The sequence below is a fragment of the Leptinotarsa decemlineata genome, unplaced genomic scaffold (genome assembly GCF_025532065.1).
Source record: "Leptinotarsa decemlineata unplaced genomic scaffold, Ldec_3_MD MMD2_tig00026354_RagTag_RagTag, whole genome shotgun sequence".
Taxonomy (NCBI): domain Eukaryota; kingdom Metazoa; phylum Arthropoda; class Insecta; order Coleoptera; family Chrysomelidae; genus Leptinotarsa; species Leptinotarsa decemlineata.
In genome coordinates, this window is record NW_027412702.1 from 13,921,276 (window position 1) to 13,929,559 (window position 8,284).

At 33.1% G+C, this 8,284-nt stretch overlaps 1 long non-coding RNA gene across 2 annotated transcripts; it reads left to right on the forward strand.

The window, feature by feature from the left end:
- The first annotated feature begins 4,606 nt into the window (after positions 1-4,606).
- LOC141486486 (uncharacterized) lies at positions 4,607-8,021 on the forward strand. Of its 2 annotated transcripts, none has more exons than XR_012467885.1 (3): positions 4,607-6,348; positions 7,223-7,458; positions 7,518-8,021. It is a non-coding gene; the product is annotated as an uncharacterized lncRNA (long non-coding RNA). The 2 variants fall into 2 exon arrangements; XR_012467884.1 differs by lacking the exon at positions 4,607-6,348 and adding an exon at positions 6,359-6,909 and having other exon boundaries at positions 7,044-7,458.
- The last annotated feature ends 263 nt before the right edge of the window (positions 8,022-8,284 follow it).

Here is an 8,284-nt window from a genome sequence, read left to right on the forward strand (position 1 = left end):
ATCGTTATTTTTAACACCTCGAAACGTGTTTCGATCACCAAATGATCATCTTCAAAGAGGAAAATTAAAACTCTTTCTTTTTTAATCTTCCTCTTTGAAAAAATTTCCAATAACATTAGACATTAAATGGTCTTATTAAAATATTGGTTTCTGGCTACTAATAAAAACTGTTGTGTTTCACATTCATATCAAGTCTATCTGGCATCATTCTCTTCTTATTTCTCTTCGCCAATATCTATGAAAACATCTGATATTCGTCACGAATATACATATTCAGAAAGTCTCAACTTATTTCAAAACTTTCCTTGTTTTTGTTCATCAGTGACATATTGTCGTAGCTCAAGGTAACTATAGATTAATTAGTTAGTTTCATCAGCTTATAAGATACCTTATAAATTACCTTATTGTATTTCTCTATGTTTGAATTATTCGATAACAATCTGAACCATTCCAAGAATACGTTCATTTTACTTTTGGGGCACAACAAATTTCAATTCCTTTCCTGTGTCAGCTTCGTATATTAAAATAAACTGAAACAGCTGGTGGTCGAGTGTTTTTTTACTCGGGTGGTTTTAAACCGCTCACTTTCATAATTAGCTGACCTCTCTCTGCAGATCGTACCAGAATCAATGGGAAACAATGGATCTTTGAAACATTTTCAGCTTCAATGCTTTCCTAGAAGTGAAATTTCAGGAGTAAAAGTTCCTGTTAAAGGTATGATAATAAATGAGTCAAGTTATTGAAACTTTCACTGTATACAACTTGGTCCTGAAGTATTGGTTACTGAAAATCTGTTACACGTTATAAAAAAACAGTTTGAGAAAAGTTTATCGCAGTATCATTACGTAATCTTCATATTTTAGTATATCTCAAGAGGAATTGATTAATTATATAACTTCTGTTTTGGAAAAGGTGACTAGTTTTTTAACGTAATTAACAGGGCCTGTTAATTACGGAAATAATCCTATTTTGAATGTGTGAATATGCTCCAGTGAACTCGATTATCATACTGAAAATTGGAAAACATTAATTATTCAACAAGTGAAATACTAGTTAAACCGAAGTATCAGTAAAGAGGTGTCTTTCAGTATACTGAAGAATAATATTATCAATAAATTGACAATTGTTATATCTTCAGGAATACTAATTAAAAGCCAAAGATTCAATCAAACTATTACATTTTCCAAAGTTATATATCATTCAATTTTTAACTACTCAATTATTTTTCAGATTTCAATTGAATACATGAATATATGGATAGTTACGAATATAATTCATTTGGCATAGCTTACAATAATAACATTTTTTGAACAGGTTAGGTGAACAAATGAAATGAAAAATATATAAATATTGTATTGGTTATGTTTTAAAAATTATACAATTTGGATGTTTACTTGCGCATTGAGAAACCAAAAAATATCAATAGATAAATATTTTTTCAAAAAATGTATTAATGAATATCATTAGTTCGGACTTTCATTGTCTAATATTATATAAAATCATTTGAAATCCCTGAAAAAACTAATAAAAAAAATAATTAGAAATGAATACCTGAAAATAAGGGGGAAGTGGCCATTTTTCGCTTGATTATGGGCTTCCATATGTTGCGTATCTCCATGCTAGCTTGGCTAGATACATTATTGGATTTCTTCCTAAACCGATGTTCCTGCCTGTGTATGATCTCAGTTTGGGACCACTCGATGTTATGTTGATGGGTCCAAACATGCTCTGCTATTCCTGATTTGCTGGTTACTCTCGCTGTGTGTGTTTCTTGTGATCGGCAATGCGAACATTCAATGGCCTCTCAGTTTCCAGATATAGGATTTTCCGCACTCACAGGGATTTCGGTAAATGCAATTCTTGGAATCGCAGTCTGCGATTTGGAGCCTTGATAGTGTTTCCGGATCTGAAGCAAGTTCTGATGTTGTACTTGGATCCAATATAATTTCTATTCATTTTTGATTCTTCTTTTTTCATTAGCTCTTTCAGGGATTTCAAATCATTTTACATAAAATCAGAAAATGGAAGCCCGAACTAATGAAATTCATCATGAAACATCGTCACTCACCTTCAAACAAATTTATTAATACTATAAAAGAGCAGAAAAAAGTACTCCGACATCTACTCAGTCTGAACCAGAGCTTTACAAAGTGACTTGATAATTTTGTTTCTCGGAATGCCAAAGATACTTCATTTCTAATGAGTAAAGGTCTAAAACTGTCTCTGAATCCAATATGACATATTATTTTCATAACTGTCGTCTGAAAGGTATACATTTTAAAAGAGTAATAGTAGTCAAAGTTCGAAGGTTTTCAAAGTTGTTCAGAAACTTCTTTCACAAGCTTGTTACTGAAGTATCCAATGTGAGCTGATTGTGAAGCGTTATTGACTAAAATGGTTCTAAGTAATTTGGCGCTGGTAGTTCCCGAGTTATTTAGAGAAGAAAATGTACTCTTGTGGAATAATATTACAAAAAAAACATGTGCGTCTCGGGACGCCCGACAGAAGTGATAACTTAAAATGTATATGTACATATATTATAACTTTCACAAGCCAATTGTTACTTTTGTAGTATTTAGTAATGATACTAATAATGAACCTACACAAAATTAGTATCTTGTTTTTTCAGCAACGTTTCACATAATAAAAGAATAATACGTGCTTGTTGATTTTTTCAATACTGTCAACAGTATATATCTAACGCACACTCAACACGGAACGTCTGTCCGATAAGAGAGGAGGAGCCTGCCTTCTGCTGACGTATGTGTGAGAAAAAGGAAAGCCAGACAAACAGGTGCCGTTACGCTTTAGGTAACAAAGCGGATCAACCTCCTATAAGAAAAAATCGCTAATGGAATGTATGTAGCCCGCGAAATCTGAACATTCAACTTATGTAGAAAACTATTGGCAAGGATTACATTCTGGGATCTTGAGTTCGGAAGATGCTCAGTAACGAATGTTTTTCTTTCGACCAGGAAGCTAGAATTTCTTCAGTTAAAGACAAACCAAGTTCTATAATATTTCTGAATGGTTGAATTCCTAGACGACGTTTTCCAATGATTAACTTTCTTGTCATTATTGGCAGATAGCCAAACTGTATGGAGCTACTGTTTTATTTTTATGGATTTTAATGGCTTCTCTGCATAACCTGTAAAGTTTTTCAGATGTAGGTGCTTGATTATTCAAGAATTTGATAAGATGACCTTTTTAATTCGGGGCTGTTATCTTTTTCGTTTTTTTCAACTAGCTTTGCCCCTGCCAATTTTGTTGGTTCCAATGTCCACCCTACAATTGTAGGGTATCGTGAATTTCAAGAATGACGACATTTAATACATTAAAAAGCCAAAGTGGAACACGGTATTTTTATTTCAACTTTCCATCGAACAGTTGAATAACCTCATGTCTACTGTCATTTCTCTCCTTCGTTGATTTATCAGTTTCCGTACCCGAAAGCACTACGTCCCCCGCTCGTATACGCGGTCGGTCGTAACAACGTCGATAATATTAATTTAATCAAGTTTTCGCGTTGGTTTGATACGGGAATCCTATTATGCTGTACACGGACATTCAATTAGTAAAACCGTGGTATTTCATTAGGCGAAGTTAATGAAGTGACGTCAGCGGCGGTTGGACCAGGTGATTATCAATCATCTTGCCGTGACGGCTGCGGAGGTGCAGCTTGTGCAGACTTATTGCCTGTCTCACGTCTGCTGCCGAAACAATATGAGAAGAAAGGCTATACGTGTGAGGGGGCGACGACGAGGGAAAGGTGCAGGGTTGGATTAGCATATCCAATCGAACCTGTAAATATTTAATGGAGATGTCTGAGTTTTATTATCTTATTAAATATAATTAGCAATTCATGAAAAGTAAAAGACATTGCTTCTTAAAACAATTCCGAAAGATGGTATTTCTACAGCTTTCCAAAGTTTTCTAACCTCAAACTGAAAAGTTAACTGCAGGAAATTTGATGCTAGTTAGAAACCATCTGACTTGTCACTTTCTCTCGAGTTTATGGAAAAACTTACCTTTCATGCTCATTGCCTTTGTCTGACACTCAATTCAACCATCATGTCCCTGTACTAGTTTTGTCAGTTTTATAGGAACATGGATTGTTTGATTATTATTTTCCTATGACTTACACAGTAAAAAATATTTGAGTGTAATTTTACTAAACGAGTTTTCACAATTCACTCCGATTGAATATAACACCAAAATATTATAGATCTGCCATATTTATCAAGATGATAATAATATGGTGTAACTTGTGTTCCATTATGTAGTGATTAATCCAATAGCGGTGTTTTGTACAGTTTGTGAAAGAAACATTCACAAACTCTCACATATCTTAGTGTTACCTTAAACCTGGTATCACAAAGTACACCAAAGTTAATAAGTTACACTAATTTTATTACACTATTACAATTAGGAGTAAATATCGTATGCAAATATGACATATTCTTGATCACTAAAATGTTAATTTGTAAGAAACACCATATTTTTGCAGAAATAAACATTTCTAGGTGTTATTTTTATGAGGACTTTATATATTTGTAACATTTAATTTGAAAAAAAAATTGATAAAAATAATAAGTGGACAGTTAACAAGATAGTTCATGCTTGAGGAGTAATTAATATATTCTGAAATATGGTGCAGAGATTTAAAAAATAACCTCTCTTGTATGTCATAATTGTCCTTATTTTTTCTGCACATTGTTATTTATAATGTTAAAATTCTTTTACGGTTGAAACATTTTATCCATTAGGCCCCTACTAGTGGCACAGAGTAGTACTTCAATTCACTCATTTGGTTTATTATTCATTTACTGACAGTGCTGCCATATTTCATTAGGCAATATTTTTTAAATAGCTCTATGGAGTTGAGGCCACAGAGCTACACAGACCAATACATGGTGTCTTATTTAACAACATTGAACACCTCGGCTAATTGAAGCACCTGACCTTTGCTTTTCTCAGGTCGAGTGCTCCAAGGGATATTGAATTCGTTTTGTAAAATGAGAAGTGCTGAATTTATTGGAACTATTCATTTTTCCTCTCCTCAGGCTGATACAAGCAAATAAGCCTAATGTAATTCTCCTCGAACATCAAAGTGAGACGATATTTGTCGTGGAGTTTTCAGATGCGGGTAAGGCGAATATCGTTCGAAAAGAGAAGGAAAAACGGATGGAATATCGAGATTTATTCTTCAAACTTCACAGACGCTACCCAAACCACTCTGTTGAAATTGTTGTTCTGATTATTGGAGTCCTTGGTGGAATGATGCTCTTTCTACTCTAAAATCTTAAGATCATACCGGCTTGTCGCAATACGGCAGAAATCTTGGCTGGACAAATGCAGAAGGGTGACATTCTTGGCTCATTACGTCTACTCAGAGCACATGATTTTCGTACCCAGTGATCACCTACCCCAAGCTGTGGGGAGTGGTCATTAGCCATCGCCAGCGCGCCCTCCGAATGGGTCGAAGCTTCGTGGAAAGGATCCCACCGGCACAATCTTAATATGTATACCAATCAATACAATGGTATAGTTAAAAAATTTTGTTCATAGAACAACATTTTGCTCTTCCAGCCAACCATAGAGTTATGAAATTAATAAGCAACGAAGCATTCCATCCATGATCCAATATCAGACAGAGCTGTTTCGATCTATCACAGGTTTCATCATGGACATCATCATCATCATGGACACTAGGAAAAAGATTTGTCTCAGATTATAAAATTACAAAGTGGTATCTATTGAACATTTCACATGTTTCCTTTGAGAAAAAAATGTTACCTAGATTTGAAACCTCCAGGATTTCTGTGGAATTACTATTTGACGGAAGAAATAATCATTCAATTGATACAAAATAAACACTTACTTTATATAACAAAAAATTTATTTGAACTTTTATTTGACTGAGGTCTTATTATTTTCCTATTTTACTGGCAACGCTGTAATAACGCCACTGTTATGATCGTATCAAATCAGTCAAACAGCCGTGGATTTGAAAGAGTTACTCCAAATTCTACACTCAGTAGGACGTCTGTTTGTAAAAAATTCGCTATTGGGAACCAATTATTGTTTGGGCTTGGTTGGCGTTATTGTGTATAGTGAAATTGGATATCAGACATCTTGAAACTTAAAACTTCTGGAAGGAATTTCACTGGTGTATATAGAAAACGCTAGCAATTCCTATAAAAGGTATCCTACATCACATTCAGTAGTCCTGTTTTACATCGCAGTGGTGCATTATTCAGTTTCTGTGGCAATTGTTCCTCTGGTGGAAATTTGAACAATGAAGTGCATGAAAATTAATTTTGGCTCCAGAAGTAATCAAATCTGCAAGTAAGTATTTCTAAAATTTCATTTCACATGCTGAGAGAGTGGACTTAACCACTCTCTCAGCGAATTATGGTTAGTTAAACTTCCATACGTATAATATTGATTTCAAAGCTGTACTCAGTCAACTTCTAGATTTTATAGGTGATTTAAAAAAACATGTGTCTAATTTCACGTTTTTCCGTTAATATTTTACATGAAATAAAAGTTTGGAATTGATGATTAACCACTAGTTTGTAACTGCATAAAATCCGATTCAGTGTCAACCAACACTCCTAGGCGTGGTTCAACACCCCCTGGTGTAGGACAGCAAAATTCCGATTCAGAAAATATACCGCTTACACCAACTATCTGTTTTTTATATTATGACAGTTTTTGTCTTTGTTTCAGTAAAAAAAGGTGGGTATTCATAGTGAAATAAATTTTTTAAAAAAGAAAAAGAATTCACTGGAATTGAAGACGATTTATTGTAATTTTTCTGCAAATCTAAAGAAGAACCTTATTTGAGGATATTTTTAGATTCTGATCCGATTTCCGAGACCTTAGCTCCTTTGGACATATTGTCAGGTGAATAATACATTTTTTTCCAATATATTTTCTCACAAAATGTAATTTATTTCGTTTGAATTCGAGGTTTTCAAAAATATACTGTGACTTTTTAAATCAAAAAATTAATTACAAATACGGATTTTGTTTTGTAGATTCCACTTTTAAGGCAATATGTGATACTGATATATTTGATAGAACTAATAGCTCTACATATACGTTTTCAATTAGCTCCAGAATGGAAAATATTTCAGATGTAGATTTAAGTACTCACTATGTAGAATCATTGTTATGTAATGTATGTATGTAAATCATTGTTATAATTATTTTATAGGATCTACAAACACAAATTATTAGTGGCGGCGGACAAGTACATAATAGACCAGTACCGGAAGAATAAACTGTTGACTGACAGAAGCAGAATACAGTTAGTTAACATAGCTGCAAATGTGCTTTATGAAAAATATGGGAGTGCAGTACCCAAGAGCGCAAAAATGGAGTGCGCAAAAAAATTTGTTGAAATTTTCCCAGTGTAGGTACACAAATTCGGAAAGTTCTACAGGGGATTACGTGAGTTCATAATTGATGAATTTTGTGTTTAGATGTAAAATGAAAATGTAATATTTTAGGAAATTTTTTTCAACCCGAGCACAAATGGAGGGTATCCTGAAAATCGACTGACAACTTTAAATAGAATAAATAAAATAGAGAGAAACAATCCTCCTGCCAAACACCTTCATGACCAGAATGTTTCGATAACATCAGAGGAAATGAATCTTACTGAAGAACTCCAAAATCTGTTTTTATTTAATAATATTCTTAAGTTGAATTATTGATATTTTGGTATCTGACCGATTGTCAACAAAAATCATGTTCAGTTAGCTTTTCAAAAGAGCTATTATTTCTAAATTAATTATGTAAACGTTATTTTTATTTGAGGAAAATATGTTTTCCACAGATACATATTTTGAAAATAAATGGAATTTGTACATGATTCATGTTTGTTTTCCTTTGTTTTTGTCAGGCGAATTTAATTTCTTGAGTAACTCTTTCGAATTCATACCCACAACCGGTGTTTTTTTATTATTTATCATTTTAATGTATTTTACAAATACATTAAATTAAGTTGATAATTACACGAAATGTTTTTACAGAAACACTGGTGCTAGTATGCATTCGAAATAAAAAAGATAAATTTTGCACCAGGAGAATATAATATAATACTATCTAGTGTAAATTTACACCCAAAATATTTAAAGAGAGAGACCACTCGAATATAGTGCTTTTTTACACCGAGAGAGTGCTATGAACCACTGTCAGGAATAACATTCTTAAAACTGAATTTAAAAAAACACTTGAATATTAAAAATATTACCATAAAATGAAAAAAACATCA